Here is a 23,300-nt window from a genome sequence, read left to right as displayed (position 1 = left end):
CTCGAGCGTCTACTAGCCGAGCGAGGGCGTCCTCTTCGACCTCCAACCCCTCACACTATCCCTCAAAATATCCCATCAATTTAAATGTCAAAGACATCCTTGCTCATCAACGCGGAGTCCGCAGAAAATACCCGCCGCCTCACCCACAACTTAGCGGAGAAGAGGCCACCGATTGGCGCAAAATACAGACCGGGGTATTCCCCCATCTAAAACTGCTAAATGCGATGTATCCCACCCGCTATAGGGCCACGTGCCCTTGGTGCGGTGGCATACCTACACTAATACATGTGACCTGGGAGTGTACTAAGCACCCTCATAGGCCACCTAATAATATCTCAATGGAGCAGTGGGATGCACAGCTCGCCCGTTCCGACTTGGCGGGACAAAAGTCCTTAACTAGCCAGGTCAGGCAGGCGGCAGAGGCCAGTGGGGCCCTGGACTGAGGGGCTCCGACCATATTTTCAAGCCAAATATATATATATATATATATATATATATATATATATATATATTATACTGTTCGTATATACTCATTGCCTGATTCTACATACATATTTTTTAAGCTGATATTTAACAGCACTGTGCGCTTTACCGACATTGTGGGTTTCGAGGAAGCCCATGTCGCCAAACTTTTCACAACGGACCGCGTGTCAGTTTAGCGATAAGTACACTATGACGGAGGATCACAACACTGCCATTCATTATTTTAGAGCACCGAAACAAAGATTATGCTGTCAAAGTTGTGCCAGAACACCGAAACAGTGGTGCAGATTTCTCGAACGACGAAAAAGCGCTTCACCTTCATCAGTGAGAGCCCGAAAACTCGGGATCGGGGTTCCAGAGTATAGTAAAAAGCAAAAGTTTATTCCTCGGGATACATTATAAATGACATTTTGCTGTGTTCAGTCACTTTGACTGTGCTTTAGTTCTGATATACACGTGTAATGACGGCGCTCGAGAGTGGAAAACTGTCTCCGCCGGTATGCTACAGGATAGCATGTGCCCAAAGGGTCATTACTCATGCAAAATTCGCTCGTGGTACACGTGAAAAGCAGTTGAAGAAAAAAAAGTGATGACTGAAGATTAAAGCACAGAGCAGTGCATTAGCCCGAAGCTTTTAATGTGGCCTTGTTAATAAACTCCGGTTGTAGGGACGCTCGGGGTGACAAATTTCTTTCCGTCAAGTTGGAACATAAGTACGGCATGCTTCAGAAGTTTAAAACTGCCAACGCTGAAAGGAACACTTGATTTATGTACTTTCTCTCCTCTCACCAGCGAAGCACATGGATAATAGTTCCGGGAAAACTGCAGTTCTCGCCCACAGCTTTAGTGTATCTTATCGCTGCTGATGCGGAGCACCTGAGTTCTCTCTGCGAACAACGTAGCTTAGACGAAGCGCCTTTCTCGCATTAATGTTCCAACTTGTAATTTTTCTTTGCTAGATTGCCGTACTACACAATTTTCAAGCTAGACTGAAGCCCCGGAGGCATCCTGTAATCATTGCTCGAATTTTTTTTTCTGTTCAGAGCCTCGATCCCTGCACATGCACAACATCGCAAGCTTTCTGACTATTTTTTCCTGGGGGTATTTCAGCCAATTTCAGATGTGTAAGAGTTCAGGTGTGCCAAGTGTTAACTTTCTTTATAATTGATCTCTTGCAGGTGTAAAAAAAGACTCCTTTCACGGTAAAATCCTCCTTTTACTATTCTTAGGTTCTAGCTGAAGCGTCTCGTAGCGCCACCTGCCGTACGATTTAATCACTGCGGAACAAAATACAGAAAAAAGCTGTATAAATCACGCATGAATTGCCGGAATGCACTTCTTGCGCAACCAGCAACCAGAGGGAGCCTTTCGAGGTTTTTAACGGCGAAATTTAAATATTGGAGCTTCGCCACATTGCCCAACCACGCCTTGGAGCAGCCATTCAATGCCCACGCCTCTGCTTCATGCAGCCGCTTTGGTGCGCAGATCAAAGTGTTCACGAAGCTCTACATACTTTTCTGTATTAGCCTCAAAAAATTTGAAGTAGATCACGCTTTCTCGATGCAAAAAGCGATCGAAGGCACTTTTCCCTGCCGACTTAGGAAGAGGCATACAGATATACCAACTCCTATATTTGGCTTTCCTTAAAAAATAGAAAAGAGAAATATAGACGGAAAGGACGACTTCAACTTTACATAACGCACATGGTAGCTTCGACAACAAGAGATGCATTAGGCGCAGACTTTTCCTGGTAAATACGATGTGGCTTATGTCCATACTGAAATCTTAACTTAGTTTTCAGGTCCTGGCCATAGGTACGGACACTCATAAGTACACTCACTATGCTTAAGTACACGCGCTATGCTTGTTAACTTATTTGGTGTGCCTATGTTTAGAAGTTTACACCGCCGTTAAAACTACTATTCTTACTTTGAATAGCTGTCCAGTATTTCCTATCGCTATCGATGCTTCGCCTTTCGGGCGAAACTGCGACATTGTTTTTTTTTTTGTTCCTGCTGTAAGAAAAAAAGAATTTTTTTATAAAGTAAATGGTATTACTAGATCCCTTTCTTGATTTCGCATTATAGTGGCTGCATTACTGCAGCCACCACAAAATTCTGATTTATTTATAAATCGTATTATTGCAGGAAGAGTCACTTTATTAAAATAAAAAATGGGGGCTTTAGCCTAAAACAAGTCGTTAGCTTGGCTGCGGGCGGTATCTTGAAAGCGATCGTGTTACGGGATGGAGACACGGATAGACGGATGGTTTTTCTCGTTGGGTAAGCATAGAAATGTTTATGCAATTAAAATAACAATGGTGACGATAGCTTCTCCCGTGCAACCAACAAAATTATCGACATGGCGGAAACCTCAATACTTGTGGTTTGCACTTATTTTGTTTGAATTGTGTTTACGCGTGCTGATAGTGTTATGACGAATAGCAGACGCCGTTCGACTGTCACGTGCTCTCATCGTCACCAACCGGTACAACACTCAGACTACAGTCGATGAAGCAATTTTCTAGCGTGGAATGATTGCTCCAGAAGAAATATATATAATTTTCAACGACCATAACACCGACTTTTAGTACGTCAGGCCATTGTCACATTATTTATTTGTTTAGTTACCTTTGGTTGAGGTAGTGTATGCAAATAAACAGCATTACCAGTTCCTGTTTGTATGAAACCCGTGCTCGTATTACAATCGTAAGTGTTGTTTGGAGTTATATTTTGTTTGTGCTTACAGTGGGTGGAGTGGGAACCCCGATTTATAGGCACTTCAATTTCGTTTTCCTGTTTGGCGCATAGAACCAATTCCCGGGAAAATTTCTTCGCGTAATTACCGCACCTTCCAAAGTCGTATGAGTTTTCCGCGAAAAAAGTGTGAGTACTGCGCGGGTAAGTATGGTGTTACCTTATTGCCTCAAAAGAAATGTACCTAAACCTTCATGAAGTTTTGTATTGATAGGCGAAAATCTATAGTCAAGAATTCGAACAAAACGCTCAGTTTCAGTTTACTAGCGCTACCAATCTAGCGAGAACAGAGCTTTCGTAAACGCTAACCAAAGTTACTAAAGAGCACGTTCTTTCAGCGAACACATATTGACTACACAAGTTCAGAAACCTGAATAAGCTGCCCGGTAGGATGAAACACAACACGAAACAGACTACAACATACATCTTATCATCCATGGCGCCACAGCACCCATGTACCTCGCAAAAATTTTTCGTGTTCAAAGCAAGCCAGTTGCTCGCATCGAACCGATCGAGACAAACCCATTTCATACCATTTACATACCTTTTTCTCTTTTTTTTTTTTTGCTACGTGATGTCGGCGGTTGCCGGGGCGCACACGTCCATCCGTTCTTTCTAAACAGTCGCACTGGGAGACCATTTCGAAATGTCAAGGAATGGACGCGCGTGTCGCCAAAGGATAGCTAATGTTTCTTCGGTTACATACCGAGCACCGAGACGGTGCCAGACGTTTCTTATTTCACGGTGTCTGTCAGCTTCCTTCTTTGGTATTTTCAAGCTGACGCGTGGCAAAGGATGTGCACAGCTTCGGCTTTGCGGCTAGGGTTTGTGCGGGGCGCAAATCTCGGTGCTTTGAAAGAGATACAAAAGTTGCGAAATCAGCCTTGCGACAGCGGCTGCTGACCTTGGCTATTTCGAGATTTGGGACGTTGGAGCCATGGACAGCGAAAGCAATGTAGAACGCGCAGCCTACTCACAAGTGGTGAAAAAGCAAAGGAGCATATTCTGTTTTTTGAACGTAGACAGCTTCATTGCGCACAAAACAACGCATAATGAAGCCAAAATGGAAAGCAAGGAACAGGAGGAACAGAAACATGCAAAATACAAAGGATTAACTGAACGCTTGCTATACAAGCGAATAAATGTTTTTTTTTTTTTTTTTGCCCATTCGCACTGGTCACCTATAATGCCGGTTCATAGGGCATCTTATACGTTACGCGTGCACGCAAGTGTTGATAATGCTTTATAACCTTCCACTGTTTAAAGAAATACTTATAATTGTGTGCAGAAGTGGGCTGGCTGGGACATGCAGAATGGAATCGAACAGTGCCAAAGGCAGGACGTAGCTAGCAGCTCTGTGTTTGTCATCGGCACAAAAAGGCCCACCTTTTGCGCTGTTGGATTTCCTTCAAAACGCTTACAGAGGAGGGGCATGCTCAATAGCGAGATGCATAATGCTATCTGCACACCCCTTTAATAAATAGCATGTTTCTGGAGACTCTAAAATCTAATTGACAATGTCAACAAAAAGGACAGTTAATTGTCGCGTTAATTGTCGGACAGTTAAGTGTCGGTGTTACAAGATGCACAAGGGAAAATGTGTTGACTATAGCCACAAAGTCGTGTATGAGATCTTCCTTTGCTGTCTTTGCTACATCGCCCGGTTTATATATACAACCATCTGATACAAGAAAAACTGTCACAGCAGTTTGTAGATATTCAGTTTGCATTTCTTCAGGAATTCGATGAAGCGCAATGAATGATCATGTGCAATGACGATTCTTATTATTTGGTTTTAAAACACATATACATTTGAAATAGAAATAGAAAGCAAGGAACAGCTTGAGAGATGCCACTGGGATGGGCACAACGCCTGTCTGCTCTTCAGAAAGGACAGGACAGAAACATAGAAATGAAACATAGGAAGAAGGGAAGGAAATAGCAAGGAAACAACATAACGGATCTCAAACAGAATATTTTGTTACAAGCAAATCACGCAGCAGGACCTACTATGGCCGAATTTAGTTTGAACTGAGTTGAAAATCGTTGTCTAGGTGTTTCACCAAGCCTGTTAGCTTCAATTTTTTGGTCTTGAAGTGCTTCACAGTGCCCACCGATTATATGCGCCACTTAACGTAACATTTCTGAACTTTAAAATAAATTAAAAAATTCGGAGCCCTTCCCCTGTCGAGGAAATGGGGGTAAGCGAAACTTGGGGCAAGACGACACTGTCGCAGGCGTTCCGCTTCGTTTGCCGTAAACTCAGGGTCGGCGGCTCTTCGCAGACGTTTGGCCTCAACATCGCGCTCCCGCAACTCGGGGTCCGCGGCTCTTCGCTGACGTTTCGCTTGGGCTTCGGAAGCCCTCACGCTAGAATCGGACGACAAGCTTCGCTTACCCCCAATTTCTCGACAGGGGAAGGTCTGGTGATATTGTCTCTTTGGATCCCACGTCTGACAAGGGTAGTTCAAGGACGCGATACAGGGATCCAGGCCCAGAGGCGTATGGGGCCATTGAGCTTCAACCCTTTCTGCACTATCACCCGGATCGGCCCACTTTCGAGCATGACATGACTAGTACCACCGCCGCCGACACTTGTGAGCCTATAAAGCTTCGCTTAAAAGCAACCAGAAGTATACGCCACTTTGAGAACTGTCATTCGTCTGTTTCAAAAGAAAATGCTAAAGAAGCTTTTGAGGGGGCATACGGTCAGGAAAACGTATGATGCAATGTAATGTACATATTGAGCTTATCTTTATGGCAAAAATCTCCAAGAAAGTTGAAATTTCTGAAAAAGCAAAAACTCAACACCATCAAGCAGGTATAGCTAACCAAATTTCAGACAGTATTGGAGTTTCAAGTTCATTCTAAATTGCTTTATGTCGAGGTCTTCATAGGTTTTGTGTGGTTGGTTTTGGTTAGGTTACGTCCTTTTAGGTATACTCTTTTAGATAAAAAGAAAAAGGAAAGGCAGTGAAGTTAACAAGAAGCTACTTTCTGTTTATAAAATTTTACGTTGCTTTCCTGAGAAAAGGACGTTAGGGAAAAGGCTGAAAGATTATTTTTTTAAAGAATAAACAAGTACTAAGAGCACCGAACGTTATCCAATTGTCTGACGTGGATCCCGCATATACATATTTACGGTCATTACCTGTTGAAGTGCATAATAGTGAAATTGAAAGAAAAATATTAACCTTTGGAAGACTGGTGCGACTTCTTTTTACATGAGTGACCTCTCAAGCTGGAAGTAAAAAAAAATCTGAAGAAACAAGGCCGCACTCAATTCACTTATCAAATTTTATGACCTAAAATGAACGGTCATTCTTTAAGTGAATTTTCCACAGTGAGTAGCGGGTACCATGAATCGCTCGCTGTAAATGAGCAGTGAGCCGGAATCTATAGGGTGGCCCACAATACTGAGTGCTGTAATTCGTGCGTTGAGCACGCCACTCAGTAAGTGTTTGAAAGGTAGCTTGCCGGCATTTTTTAAAGCATTAGCACTAGCAGTGTCAAAGTGAAAGAAAGTGCATGTGTGTGAAGTGTGAGAAGCCCGTCACGTGGTAGATGTAGTTCATGGAGTGTATGTGTAATAACACTTTGCATTGTGGTGAACGCAGTTTAAATCATAGATCAGGGACCTAAGGAAGGGGCGACGTAATGCAACCGCATTTCTCTTGCATGACCTGCTAGACCAAAACAGATTCTTGTTATTACTTTTTTTGCGTGGTGTTGCAGGAAGGCAAGCGTCTTTAGGATAACAAAGTGGAGGCCGGAAATGTGGTGAAAAACGCCGAATAAAGACAAACAGCACGAACACAACGTTCTGCACGCTAGTGCAGAACATTGTGTAAGCCTTCTATGGATGTGTAGTAAATGTAGTAAAGCGGATCATTTTCGTCACTGTTCTCTGGTGTAGTTGCCTTATTACAAAGATCATCGAAAAACAAAGCGAGGGGTGGAGGAACGATATAAAAATACCCTAGTTCGAGAATGCGTTTCAGAATGCGTTCTATGAGCGCACATCTATATAAGAAGCTGTTGAAGTTTAGAGCATCATGCACGGCTGCTTTCTCAATACAAGCACCCGTTAAAAAAAAAAAAGAATCACTGAGGAACGGAAGCATAAAAGAACACTAACTAATTCAACATTATGTATTCCAACTTACCCCCGGTTTCGTTTATATTATGTGACAGCTGGTGCGGCCATCTTTACAGCGCGCTCAGTAGAACCACCCAAGCGCAGACATTTCCATTGAACGCCCAAATATCATTATGCGGTGTGGAGACCTTAAGTAACGTGAAGAAGAAATACAGACACTCGCAGCTGTAGATAGAAAATATGTCGTGTTGAAGTGCTTAAAGGAGGTCGCTGGCTTTATTTCCGCCTATAGCAACTGCCTTCGGACGGAACAACATTCCAATATCGCTCGCGAACATAGATAGATTAACGTACTCGTCGGAGAACTCCAGATGGTCCATACTGGTCGGACACCCTCTGCTACGGCATCTTATAGAGTCCTAGCTTTTTTTTTTATTTAGACATCAATTAAGTTGTGGTATATTGGTCTATTAGTAGTATTGAAATTCAGCATGCAATACTGTCTAAGTGTTCAGCAAGCAGTAAGGAAACAAGACACTTCCATACAAGGTGTACGTCTCACAGCAGATAATCATAAACTTGACCCTGTCATGTCACACGAACCCGCTAAGTATTTAGTCACATGTTAGGGCTATAGTGGAACAAACCGAAGCAATTAAACAATCGCAATAGCTTTATTAATAGTCTTTAAAAGGGTTCCCGCGCTACGGAGCCGCTATTAACTTTTCTGAGAGTGCTGGTCTGAACGACACACCTTATTATTGTATGTCGTGCTATGTTTGTGTAAAGTGCTGCATGTACTGTGTATATTACCTGATTTATCATCGATTTTTTTTCTGTAGTAGCAAGGCGTGCCACCAGGAAAACCTGAGCAGTTTTCATTAAAGAGACGCTCTCCGTCTTAAAGTGTGTGTGTAGTTGGCTGGTCAGCTTTCTATAGTTTTGGCCACATTTTAGGTTTTTACGATATCGTACACACAATGCGAGCTGTTACGAGCTCATCTACGCTTTGCCAAATTTGTTTTCTATCCACAGTGTCAGGTGCCTGCAGCGGCAATGTCCAAAGAATAATCACCAAAGCTTATATACTGGTAGACACTTATTACTTGCCATATAGTGCGTTCTTACTGGTGTGTTTATACCATGTATGAAGTGAAACTCTGTAACTTTTTAGACATTAACAAATTGTCAAGGAATCTTGGAAACGACCAGCGGGCACCGTGACATTCGAGCAACGTATATATGGTTAGCAAGGAATCCTCGCGATATGTTAATAATCTCGAAAGAAACTTTTGCAGGCAAGAGTACATACAGTATTTAGGCCTCTTTTTCATGTGCCAGCCTTGTTCAATCAACTTTGCAGGAAGACCTAAATATTGTGGACAAATTCTTAAAAGAAATAGGAATGGAGCTGTCTTACAGTAAGACAGCTCTGTCACCGTTCGCCAGAGGATATCTAAACGACTTTCAGCTGTACCTTGAGGGACAACGTTTAGACATAGTAAAACAACACAAATTTCTGGAGGTTATACTAGAGAGACAACTTTCTTGGAATTCTCACATTATAGCCCTCTAAGAACAAATAAACTCAACAATAAATGTTCTTCGAAACGTAGCAGGCACGACATGGGGAGGGTCGGTTTCATCGCTACTAAAAGTACATAATGCACTTACAAAGCAAAATATAGCTTATTGTTCACCTGTTCTGCATGGAATCTCCCGTTCATCTGTAGAGCGACTTCAACAATTAATAGCTAGGAGCTTTAGAATATGCTTAGGTGTTCCTCGAGCAACCTCAAGTTCCTTACTAATTGCAGAAGTACGTCAGCCTCCATTCCCTATTATGAGGATGGTTGAAACCTGTGTCGCCACTTTTTCGTTTCAGTGCAGCACAAAAGGCACCCACTAGCAATTACACTTATTGAGAGATACAGGGCGTACATCAATACTGTGATTCAGGTGCACAAAAGTCTACAACCACATCACAAATTTTGGATCTCAGATATTTCCTACCATCCATGGCCACTTGTCGCCCTAAAAATTGAACGCTCGTGGTTGAAGGAGTTATTCGCAAACGAGACATGTTTGTGCTCGCTGTACCTCAACTAGCGTTATACCAGATATAATTTCGGTACCCTGGCTACATTCAAGCGTATACAGATCGTTTTTATCAAATTCTTCTACAGCTGCCTTTGTCATTCCAGAATGGAAACCAATACAGTCGTTTAAACTGTCTCACACGACATCAACTACAGCAGAGCTTCTTGCACTATTGTCTTTGTTACAAAGGATAAATAAAATTGATAAAGGAAACCAATGGGTCATCCTTTGTGACTTGCAGGCAGCTTTATCGTCACTACGTGGTGGCATCAGCAATTCTCAAAACATGGCGTTAGTTTATAAGACACTAAGGTTTTCACAAAGGAAAGCGAAGAAAATCGCCCAACGATGTTCCAATGGACACCTGGCCACTACAATATCCCTGGGAACGTTGCGACAGACATGGCAGCTGGACAAGCGCATATTAATTAACGCTTATGGTCTCCCTCTACCGCAAGGCGATTTGTGGCACATACTAAGACAGTTCACAGTCTGTGGTTGCAAAGCGACATGGTTTGATTAGAACTCGAAATCTTCAGGTTTTTTTTCCATTGACCCTGCGCTTCAATTCAAAATCTCGTCCACATTGGATACAGGCAGAGCCTTTGAAACACTCATTCATCGTCTGTGGCTTGGTACCGCGTACAGAAAACATTTTCTACAAAAAATTCAAGAGCTGACCGTCCGGAAAGCACTTGTGACCACGTGCATGAGGATGGGCAGCATCTTCTGTTAGAATGTCCGCGACACGACACACACAGACAACGTTTAGCAAGTAATTTAGCGGAATTAGACCGCAAGACCTTCAGCCTCAGGAAGATCTTTGGTCCTTGGCCAACATATTCGTTGCAAAGACGAGCGTTAATGGCCCTCCAAAGATTTCTAGAAGTGAGCAATACTCTCGGAAACTGTTAAAAGGAGTGTTTATCTGTGATAAGCTAACTCTATGGGTTTTTTTTTAATTTTACCTGATTTTGGCCAGTTAATTTTGTCTGGGTTCATTCATGTATGTACCGTCATTTGAATATAATCCATGCTTTCCTTTGTGCCCTGATTTTAGTGCCATTACTTGACCGGACTTCATGCTTACTTTAGAGCACCTATGTGACCGAACTTTGAGTTGCTGTGTTTCTGAGTTGACTTTCAGTTTTAATGTGGCATTTTTGTGTTATTGTGATTTGGAGTCCACTTTTAGTTTTAATCCGTGTAGGTAAATTTTTTTCATATCTCTATGTGAAGATGAGTAGCCGGCGCCAATAAAGGCGACATCTGCCAAATACCGTATAATAATAAAAAGCTGCGAGTCTTTTAAATTGTGCTTGACAGGATCTTGAAGTCTGTAGTTAACAAATATGCAGTGATACTTGGTGAGCAGGCGGAGACCTTGTCAGGCGGCAGTAAACCTTCTGGATGATTTTTGCATTTTTACATGTTCAATTAAACTTTTGTGGATTTGGGTGATTGTTGGAAAGACTCCATACTCAGCTAAAGACACCGTTTGGAAATCCTTGAGAGTGTTTATGGTTTTTTTAAGAGCGGACACCGTTTCGTGAGTCTGCATAAATTTTAATAAATCCTTTCCTATATCTTGTCTTTACAGCTCGCTCTCTAATTTGGACATATTGATAATCGCATGTTAGCTGCAAGTTACTGGGCATAGACGCAATCAGTTGAGCTTTGAACATGTTGAACTTCGAACGATACAATGGGCCAATTTTCAGATACGGGTGTATTGTTTGCTGCAGTAGAATATGATGCGTTGAACACGAATAAACCAAGAAACGAAAAAGTCTAGAAAGTGTGCAAGGAACTATCACATGCGTTTGTCGATCTATTTTATTTGGCTCACGTGAGCGACAGAAAGAAAAGGAACATAATATAGCATTTCAGCACAAAATGACATGGATAGCTCCGAAGACTAATCACGTGCTTTTATTGCGATAGCAATCCTCTTCGATAGCAATCTAGGTCTCTAGGCGAATTTATGCTGTTGGCGTCGCCGCCGCCTTCGCCCTGAGGTTCCGTATAAAGTCCACGGGCGATGTAATCGTCACCGCGTGCCGTGCGCTGTGTGTACGAACGAAAGCATGTGACGGTGATCCAGCAATCGCGGCTCGCGCACACAAGGGCAGGAAGCGGGAAGGAAGCGCGCAGTTTTCCAGCCACGCACATTGCGCCGAAGGGAGGGTAGGGAGGTGGAGGGGCCGCGCTATACTGCGGCCGCGCGCTCCCGCCGGGCCGGAAGGTGGAGGGGCTACGCTTTACTGCGGCCGCGCGGTCCCGCCGATATGGAAGGCTCCGGGGGCATGGGGGTGGGGGCGTGTTCTGCGCCGCAAGCTGCCGCCCTTGCGGTTGTATCTTGAAAGGCATCTGCGGCGGGGACGGAGTCTGCCCTCCCTGTGTTTTCGGAGCTAAGATTCCGTTCGTGTGAGCGCCGGAACGAAGCTCAATTCCCTCGCTGCTGCTGCTGCGCTGACTCACTCCAGTGCTTTCACAGCGAGTTTCCGCGGTCGTCGACCGAGTAAGATGCGTTCATGTTTGCTTGTGCACGCGTGACACCATGCTTGTTAACTTAGTTAGTGTGTCTATGTTTACAGGCTTATACGGCCTATAAAACTACAATCCCTACTTTGTATACATATCCACTAATTTGCTATCGCAGTCGATGCTTCGCCTTTCGGGCAAAACTGCGATTTTTTTCAATATTGCCAGAACACTATCGACGACCACATGACGATTGCAATAGGACGAGTTGGTGGCCTAGTTGGTATTTAATTCTTGTTAAAAACTTAGAGCGGAAGGAACTGCGATAGACGAAGAAGGTGACAAACACAAGCCCTCGACCCGCAAATGATTTCGTTAAACCCTCACCTTATTAGTCTCTGGTCTTTCTTGCGCTCAAAGTTTTTAACACATGATGATTCCTCAAAGGTATTAGGAACACCGTGATTTTGAAGGCCTGTAATTAGATACGCCGTTCATCAGCTTCGGTAATAGCATATACTGCTCTCCTTCCATAATCATTCTACCTTCGTCTTTAAATTCTGTGCGGCGACATGTTCGTCTTTCTAAATGGGCGTTAATGTTCACATGCGCATCAGGTTCTTAGGGCTGTCGATAGAAATCCCATCAAAGCATACGGTCGGGTTGTTTATTCTCTCCATACTGGCGCACCCTGCAGCAACGGCGCACTCTCGAAGAGCACGTCACCGCATAACAAAATATCGCAGCTGCTTGAGACCATGGATGTATTGACATTGGTAGTCTCATTCCGCTGCCATACGTTCGCTGCGCTTTCACGCCCTTCAGAGCTTCTTTGCCAGAGCTATGCAGGTCACGACTCAATCCGGCTGGTGGCCACCCTCAACTCAGCGTAATCACGAATACATCCGGCAGGGACAAAGTGGATGGCTCTGACGTCGTATTAGCTCCACTTCCAGAGTCGTTTCAGGCACTCTGCCACTAGATCAAGTCACTACGAGGTTGCTGACAACTAACAGCCAGAAATCACTGCACATAGTGAGGTGGAGCCATATCTTTCGCCGTTTCCACTACACTACGCAATAATATTACTCAGTTATGAAGTTCATATGTCTCCGTGCGAGACTCCAACATTCTCGGCGGATTCGCCTATGGTGCACAGTGCCTTCGAATCCTACACTTCTTTTTATGCTTGTACATCGTGCAGAGCTTCTAATATTGACAAATTGACGCACAGAACTTTGGAGATTAAGCACATTTATCATAGAAGGTTGCGCTGTAAGATACTGAAAATGTTAGTGCACTTGGACACTTCCGTCGCCTAGCGTTCGCGAATGAGCTACAACTAACTAGCAGCTTCTCATATTTGGTACTTTTTGCAATATACTGGGCGTATACCTAGGCAACAGTTTTTCAGAGAGACAAACTGTCGAGATGGCGATCAAAGTAGTAAGATGGAGCCAGTATACATTCGCTTAAAGTGCCCTGTGTGCACGAATGCATAAAGATTACTCGCGTTGTGCTAGTTGCTTAAGCCGTCTTAGAGTGAAAAGGCCCTTCGTTATTCAAGGCGAAATTAATTGGTAGCTGTGCTTTCTTCAAACAAAGCTTTTCTTCTACCGTGCCCTAGATAATTCCATCAGAAGTTCTGTGAAACTGAAGTGCATTTTAGTTGCAGCAGCCTTTCACAAATATTTAAAAAAGAATTTTAAGAGATGCACGATTTTGACGTTATGTGTCCGATGCACTGTGGTCATGAACTCACGATAAACATGATAAGAGAATCACTCATTACTGCACTTTTCATGCAGGGCTGTTTTTTCATACTCCCCAAGCCTAGTTGCCTGTCACTGCCTAACATTTGGTCACTGTTCACTCAGGTCGACATCATTGTGTCAGGTCCCTTGTTTCTTTGCAGTATTCTCTTTCTCTTCAGCTAGACTGTAAAGTGCTTATTGAGTATTTTACGTAAATAACTGTACTACAGTCTGTATGGAATACGTCAGAGTCTTCACTGAAAAAAAAATAATACACAAACCGCGCCTTATACCTTTTAAGATGTCAAAACAATTAAAAAGCACAAGATATGAGGCTATAGATTCCATATATTTGCGGCTTATAATGTACGTTAGACAAGTTGTGAAATGGGCCTTGATGCCCCTTTGTAATCAATCATTATTTCCACAAATGTATATTTTATAAAACATTCATCAAGCTTTTAAGATCTTCTGCAGTACAAGCTTAAAAACACCAGTTTAGCATAGCATACAACCCCAGGCCAAATATGCATTAATGCTGTTAAATTCCATGCTGGAGGCTACAGCACATCCTTTGTCCCACGTTCAACGAGTGTTTTCAAATAACACAACAAGCACTTTCAAATCAGGCATACAAAAGTTATCTATGTTTTCAAAGCACGCGACTGTTGTTTGTATGAAGAAATTTGAAACGACGATATGTTATTGCGAAGCATAAGCCTAGAGTGACGCACTAATATAAGCCTTCTGAACTCAAGAAACTTGAGCTTTTTTCTCATTACCGAACAAGCACGTTCTTCGATGAATTTATATACATGAAGGATGGCTTGCTTATAGGACGAGTGTCATCCTTAAGGGCGCCTAGCACTCACTGTGTCGTAGAGCCAGTAATTGAAAACAAGGTATTGATTAACCCTGTGCGAGACGAAACTTCAGTCGACAGAACTGAAATGCGACGAGATTCTGCATAAGGTGCAAAGATGATTCAGCCTCGTGTTCCGCAGAGGAGCCAGAAAGAAAAAGAACCACATACGAATGTCTTCTGCTTTATACACCCCCACTCAGGTTTACCTGATGAAAAGAAACAACATGCTAGTTCTAGGTTTCGTTTGGTTTTTCTTTACATTTCTGCAATGTATACTACCCATGCTCCACATAAGCCATGTAAGTCTGGCTCCTACGCATCTATCGATCCATTGCTCTTAAGCCCCAAAATTTTGCTATTATCTTGCTCTTTTGGACTACACATCAATGCTTTTCCTCGGAAGGCGCTTATGTCGATGCCAAACGGCTCTGTGTGAAAAGTAAGACAGATCGGCTACGCTGAACCGTGTTGTTTGATTCTTTTTCACCGTACTAGGAGATGGCACAAGCAAGACCTCGGCAGTTTGATCGTCGTTCAACTTTTTTTTTCTTTGGATAAGAGGTGCTCGCGCTTCCTAAGACACTCTGCATGTTTCACCGCCTTTCAGAAAATAGTTCAAGACCCACAGAACGGTAACACCTCATGGCTTGTCGCAACTCTCGACATAGTACGAGCACACCCCCTATCTTAGGCAAAAACGCCTTGGAGAAAGCGTTCGGCTTGAACTGTCCTTCATTGTTGGTACAAGAAGCGCTCCGACGAAGCAAAGGTGTCCAAGGACTCGTGGATCAGAGCTTGCGCTCGTGCAGAGTACTGTCATGAAACCCTTCACCGTAAGCTTTACAGTGGCTTTGACAACATCTCAAGGCGTTTTTGTAGATACTTAATGTTTGCCTACCGCACCCTTGACAGGCGACACCTAAACGCACTCTCAAGCATTACGCTCCAACGATGCAGATTTTTGCTCGTATTCAGTAGCATAAACAAAACAAAAAAATACACGATAACACATGAGGCGAATGCTCGCTCTCATGGTCACGCATATTTCTTAGATAATTATCACGGCTTATTTTTTTTTAATTTTTAGTCCGCATTCACTAAGCGAGCCAAATAAATCTAAACTTTATGAAATAGCAGTATATTTTACTGCCTTTATTTTTATAAAATATTTAGGTATATATAAAGAAAGCGCAAGAAACGGGTAATTGGAGACCACAGGGAGAGGCCTTCGTCCTGCAGTGGACATAAATATAGGCTGATGATGATGATGATAATGATGAAATGAAAGCGTTAAATTTCACTCAAGCTGTACTGACCGGTCTGACTACGATGACCTGGAGCGATAATGATGACGAAGACGACGCTGACACAATGCGCACACTCTTCGCGTGCCCACATAGGGCACATAGTAACAAAACTAATAAACCATTACTATACATCCTGTAGTGCTGTTGACGCCTCCAACTTTTTTCGCCCTGACAGTTTGTCCAGGTAAGTTAATGGCGTGCTTCATTTTGGAGATTCTCAACAATTTTCTGCGAAATAGCGTATGGTTTACTAGACAAACCGGAAAACGCAGCAAGAGAAGATATTGCCGGCCAACTAATACGAAACAAAGAAATTTAGAATGTTTGAGCAGTTGGTGTTGTTCCCGACACCTATTCCCGCAGTATAAAGTTGTTTGGGCTTGTTTATCCTCGTCAAGAGGATTGGTACTCGATATATCTGGGAGGGAGTACCGGATATGAGTGGATCTGCAGTGTAGCTGCACGAAAAGACTTATAAAATGCACATTTCCCTACGCTATTGTCACGGCTAGGGTGCATTTAATTGTGTACAGATGTGATGAAAGAAGCCAAATCAAATAAAAAAATGTGGTTGATCCCTCTTATATAGGAATCGGTATAGAACACGAAAGTGAAACGTGTCTTCACAGAAGTAGTGTAATGTTTATTGCACATTGATATATAATGTCTATTGGTGTTTTGTGGCTAAAGCGCCCTTAGGCGTTGATGCACCCACGCTGACGCCTGGTGGCACGTCTCCTCCATCACGACTACCAACGTCGATGACCATGAGCAACCGTCGTGCATATGGAAGCTGCACTACGCTGCACACGCTAGCACAACGCGAAAGACGAAGCACGTAACTGACACACTAATACAACGCGCAAGACAAAGCACGTAACTGAATCGTCACCGAGTCAAATCAGCGCGTACAGCGCGTCATAATTGATGCCTCCGCGATCAACTTCAGAAACATTTTCAGAGCTAATTGCGGAGGCCACGCTCCGCTGTGCTGAGTACGGTGAACGCCACCTGGCGTTGGTAGTGCTTCTTGATGCCAGCGTCCCTTCGAATGCTGGCATCGAGGCGTCGGAGTGCTGAGACCACCGAAGCGTTCACTGTCGGTGCGCGTTAGTGTCATAATGCAGTGCTTCTCTTTTCTGCTCGTAGGCGGCGGCACCGCCGCGAGCAAGAGCGCGGGTACACGGAGGAGTGTTAGATATATAAGGCGCGTCTGTGTAGCTCTCTGCAAATGCGTTTGTGGCGCAATGGGTTAAACGCTCGGCGATCTATCGTCGCGGACCGAGAGGTCGTGGGTTCGATTTCCAGATTTTGCATGGAAACTTTGTGGAACTTTTTCTTCTGGTTTCTTTCTTTGTATTATGTTCGTGTACATTGTAAGCTGACGTACTTCCGTGACGGAAATACGTCAGTGAAGTCTTGGTGGACCCCGGCATAAAACACTTTCGTGTTAAAAATTCTGAAGTGAGAAAACACTGTCGCGATTCACCCAAAAATCAATGTCTTTAGACCGGCAGCAGATATTTCGTAAAAAATAAGATGCTGGGACGTTGTGTTACCGAAGCGCGTATGACAAGGAAGAAACGGGGGCACACAATCAACCACATTTAACCTTCTTAAGCGTTAACTGTCTTTTTTTCTGGGTGTGATAAGAAGAAGTTGACGACAAGGCATACGAATCAATTGTGCTATGTTTGTTTTCGTTTGTCGGTACCTTTTTCTCTTATGATAAAGTGCTAGTGCTAGTGAGAAAGTGCTAGTGACATAATGAGAAAGTGCTAGTGATGAGAAAGTGCTAATGTAATGAGAAAGTGCTAGTAACAAACAGTCTGTGCCGCTGAGCTCCAATAGTTTTCGTTGCTTTCTACAGGTAGCTTGTTCGCAGGGAACTGCTCTGTGAGTATTGGCAAAAAGGGTTTCTGAGAGAAAGAAACAGTTGTAATTTCGCGATAGCAAAGTATTACAAAAAAGCATAGTGATAAGAAAGAAGTATAACACAACTGCACGAAGTAAGGTTCGTAGCTTTATCGGCAGGGCTAGAGTATGAGATGCGTGCTCACCTCACAAGCGACACCTCCCACCCACCTGCTACTTAGCGCAACCTTTATTACATGGCCCCCAAGAATGGGTGCCCACCAAGCAACGACCCTTCAATCGCGGATTATTCTACCATGCTTCCCCTCGCGCTCACAGCATACAGCGTGTGAGACGCAATAGGATCTTATTTCAATTCAAATTTATAGGGAGCATGATGGCGGCACCGACGACGACTGCGAAAATTCGCTTGCAGTGTCCATAGAATTGCTATCACAATAAAAATCGTCCGACACCATCGAAAATGATTGACAAAGTAAATGAGGCTTCTTTTTGTTTCACTGTATTACCTGCCTCTCGCCACCATCTAGCTTTTCGTCTATTGGCTGAAGTACGCACATAGGAAAATTACACCGCTGAGGGTTGATTGTTCTTCTTTGTGGGGTTTTACGTGCCAAAACCAGTACTTATTAGGAGGCACGCCGTAGTGGAGGGCTCCGGATTAATTTAGACCACCAGGGGTTCTTTAACGTACACTACAGCGCAAGCACACGGGTGTTTTTGCATTTCGCCTCCATTGAAACGCGGCCGCCGCGGCCGGAATTCGATCCCACGATCTCGTGCTCAACAGCGCAACGCCTTAGCTGACTGAACCATCGCGGCGGGAAAGGGTTCAGTGGATGTGGAAACAACCTTTCTGCACTCTTACTTTCTTTAAAAATATATAAAACTGCTTCATTAGCTGGCAAAATACCCTTATTGCCGCATTTCATTAATTTCAATATGCCAAGAGAGTGTCTTGTGCGAAACATAAATGTTTTAAAATTAAGAGTGCTCCAAAACTACATTTAAAGCTAATCAAAAGCCATAAGCGTCTGTTTCTCAGTGTGTTGCGTCAAGTGATTGTTCTATCACATCATCTGTAGGTCCCCAGTTCGAATCCAGGCTGTGCGAATTGTTTTCTTCAGTTTATTTTTTGATGCATGTATCGAAAAACACCGGTGTTTGTTTTGTGGCCGCCAGAAATGGTAGGGTAGTGTTGGAACAAAAAATGTAGCCGTAACAATCTAACATTGTGGATTTCAGCAAAACACATATTGGGGAAAAAGGTGCAATTCGATGAAATCTCCACTTCATATATGGATGTAATAGTTCACTCAAATACCCAGCCGTGCTTTATATGATTATTTCTCTCTTTTCTAGGGGTGTAGGGGGTCAGTTACAGGCATGAGAAAACTCTCTTGAAGGTGCAATTTTCTTTAATGTGCAGCTTCAGGTGCTGTGTCACGTTTCACTGATGCAGGGGCCAGTTCAATTGGTCCCACCTCTGTAGTGTCAGACAACGTGCCAGGACAGACCGCCATGCAACGCCAGACAATGAGGCGGGTGTCTTCTGCTATGACGGTGGGCAGGTGTGCATTCGCTGCAATGGAGATATCGTCATCACAGACGAAAACAATTATTTGCCAACGCGCTCTACGCATAACCTCCTCTTCTCTTACAATCTCTTCTCCAAATTACTCCTCCTCTCCGTCACGCCCCTCCACATATTTTCTCTTGACAGTCCAGCAACCGCTGCATCAAAACTTCTCCCACTTCAACAAAAATAAAAATAAATAAAACACTGCCCAAGTACTCCGTACAGATGGTTAACCAGCGAAGCTGAAATGTGCGGCCCCGGTGTTTCATCATCATCATCATCATCATCATCATCATCATCATCATCATCATCATCATCAGCCTATATTTTATGTCCACTGCAGGACGAAAGCCTCTCCTGCGATCTCCGAACCCCTGTTTTGCGCTAGCGTATTCCAACTTGCGCCTGCAAATTTCCTAAATCCATCATCCCATCTGGTTTTCTGCCGACCTCGACTGCGCTTCCCTTCTCTTGGTACCCATTCTGTAACCCTAATGGTTCAACGGTTATCCATCCTACGCATTACATGGCCTGCCCAGCTCCACTTTTTCCGCTTAATGTCAACTAGAATATCGGCTATCCCCGTTTGTTCTCTGATCCACACCGCTTACTTCCTGTCACTTAACGCTAGGCCTAACATTTTTCGTTCCATCGCTCTTTGTGCGGTCTTTAACTTGTTCTCGAGCTTTCTTTGTTAACCTCCAAGTTTCTGCCCCATATGTTAGCACCGGTAGACTGCAATAATTGTACGCTTTTCTTTTCGACGACAGTGGTGAGCTACCAGTCAGGATTTCCCAATGCCTGCCGTATGCACTCCAACCCTATTTTATTCTTCTGTAAATCTCTTTCTCGCGATCAGGGTCCCCTGTGAGTAATTGACCTAGATAAACGTACTCCTTTACAGGCTCTAGAGGCTGACTGGCGATCCTGAATTCTTGTTCCCTTGCCAGGCTATTGAACATTATCTTTGTCTTCTGCATATTCATCTTCAACCCAAAACTTACACTTTCTCGATTAAGGTCCTCAATCATTTGCTGTAATTCGTCTTCATTGTTGCTGAATAGGACAATGTCATCTGCAAACCGAAGGTTGCTGAGACATTCGCCGTTGATTCTTACTCCTAAGCCTTCCCAGTCTAAGAGCTTGAATACTTCTTCTAAGCATGCAGTGAATGGCATTGGAGAGATTGTGTCTCCTTGCCTGACACCTTTCTTGATAGGTAACTTTCTACTTTTCTTGTGGAGAACCAAGGTAGCTGTGGAATCCTTGTGGATGTTTGCGAAGATATTCACGTATGCCTCCTATACTCCTTGATTACGCTCTGTTTAGCAGTGGGATAATCCCGACGCTGTATTGAAGCGTTTCTCAGTTATTGGTTACATGTTTGTGTTTCTAGTGGAACGCAAGCGCCAATGACGGGTGGATGCTGCTAACCACGACGCCGAGCTAACTCGAGATATTGAACTCATGCGACAACGGCGAGCCGAGGAGGCGGCGTTGCGGACAGAGTAGCATCAACGTGTTAATGGCGGGAACGCGTTCGCCGAGGCCAACGCCCGCTTTCGGAGGGAGTTTCTCGAGCCGCACTTTGGCTTCGGCTGCGACGAAGCGTCCACGTTGAAATCGCGAAGTGGAACGCAAGCGCCAATGACGGTCGGATGCTGCTAGCCACGACGCTGAGCTAACTCGAGATGTCGAAGGCATGCGACAACGGCGAGCCGAGGAGCCAGCATTGCAGGCAGAGCAGGTACGACGCAGAGACCGACGTCACTAACGGCAGTGCCAATGACGTGCGTGCTTTGTTGCGACGTAGAGAATGACGTTACTCACGGCGCAGCCAATGGAGACGTTTATCGAAACATGGGAGGAATGTTTTTTTCGTTTCGCCTAGCCATATACACCTTTAGCTGTAAAAATCACCAGCCCTTGCACTCCGTGAAAATGGTCGAACAGCGAAGCTGTGTTAGTTACACAGAGTGTTACGAGTGTTACATGCGCATGTCGTGCACGTGATGTAATTAATTGCATAAACACCAGTAAATACAGATCTACAACAGGAAGTTATATTATATTTAAACGTTTGCTAGGCGAGATGAGGCAGCGACTTCCTACGCTACTCGACGAGTGTTCAGTTCTTTGGTCGAAACCTGCCGAGATGCCGCCAGAGGCATCCGCTGCCGTCACAGACACAGCGCGCGTTCGGCGCGAACGCGGGGAAACGCGGACGGCGTCGACAGCACCTCTGCGTGTTGTGCATTATCCGAAAGGGCGCGCCACACAGAAACACCTTCACTTAATCCCCTCTCCTCAGCACCTCCTCCCCCAGCACGCCTCTCCCTCTCTGCTGGTCACGTGACTTGCTCTCCCTTGGCTCGGCTCTCATCCTCTCCTGGTCACGTGACCTCCGTGATCCGGACAGGCAGCAGAGGGTCTAGTAAGAACAGCTGCACTGTTAAAAATTGTCCTTATGCGTGGCTTCGTTGGAAGATGTACGTAAATGTATCTATGTAGCACTGGGGCCCCGAAAAGCGTACCCACGCCTTATGCATGTGAATACGCAGGTCTATGCTGGGAAACTCTAAATGGGGGTGTCAAAGTGATGACCTAGCACTGATAGAACCAGAGTGGAACGTTAAAATTTGAATGCCAGCTGCTGGCAGTGAAACCTGCATGTGTTAACCACCAGCGTGGCCGCCTGCTCCGCCTGCTCCGCCACTGTGCAAACGTCCACATTGCCTACTGGTTCACTTATCCTGCCACCAGCGTTCTAGGACGATCTCCTCACAATAACCTCCAAGCGAGCCATGTGGATAGGCATTTAGCCCTACGTATGGACACAGGGAAGACAATGGACTCGCAATGCCTCAAGACTTGAAGTGTACCAGAGAACTGGAAGAATGCCAACATTATACTAATCCATAAGAAGGGAGATGTTAAAGTATTGAAGAATTATAGACCCACTACCTTGCTTTCAGTATTGCAAAAAATATTCACCAAGATAATTTCCTATAGAGCGAAGGCAACGCTTGACTTTAGTGACCCAAGATAACAGGCTGGCTTCAGGAAGGGGTATTCAACGGTGGATCACACCCATGTCGTCAATCAGGTAATCCATAAATCTGCGGAGTACAATCAAAGTCTCTATATGGCTTTCATAGAATATGAAAATGCATTTGATTCAGTAGATATACCAGCATTCATAGCGGCATTGCGTAATCACGGAGTACAGGAAGCATACGTGAATATAATGGCAAATATCTACAAGGATTGCACAGAAACCTTGGTTCTCCACAAGAAAAGAAGAAAGTTACCTATCAGGAAAGGGGTCAGGCAAGGAGACATAATCTCTCCAATGCTATTCATGGCATGCTTAGAAGAAGTATTCAAGCTCTTAGACTGGGAAAGCTTAGGAGTGAGGATCAACGGCGAATATCTCAGCATCCTTCGGTTTCCGGATAACAATGTCCTATTCAGCAACAATGGGGACGAATGGGGACGAATTACAGCAAGTGATTGAGGACCTTAACCGAGAATGTGTAAGAGTGGGGTTGAAGATTAATATGCAGAAGACAAAGATAATGTTCGATTCCCTGGCAAGGGAACAAGAATTCTGAATTGCCAGTCAGCCTCTAGAGTCTCTAAAGGAGTACGTTTGTTTAGGTCAATTACTCACAGGGGACCGTGATCATGAGACGGAAATTTACAAAAGAATAAAATTGGTTTGAAGTGCATACGGTAGGCATTGCCAAATCCTGACTGGGAGCTTGCCACTGTTGTTGAAAAGAAAAGTGTACGATCATTGCATCCTACCGATGCTATCATATGTGGCAGAAACTTGGAGGTTAACAAAGAAGCTCGAGAACATGTTAACGACCGCGCAAAGAGCATTGGAACGAAAAATGGTAGGCGCAACGTTAAGAGACAGGAAGAGAGCGGTGCGGAGCAAAAATCAAATGGGCATAGCGGATACTCTAGTTGGCATTAAGAACAAGAAATGG

Source organism: Dermacentor silvarum, chromosome 4, assembly GCF_013339745.2.
Source record: "Dermacentor silvarum isolate Dsil-2018 chromosome 4, BIME_Dsil_1.4, whole genome shotgun sequence".
Taxonomy (NCBI): Eukaryota; Metazoa; Arthropoda; class Arachnida; order Ixodida; family Ixodidae; genus Dermacentor; species Dermacentor silvarum.
The sequence above is the reverse complement of the archived record's forward strand: the minus strand, read 5'-3'. Positions refer to the sequence as shown.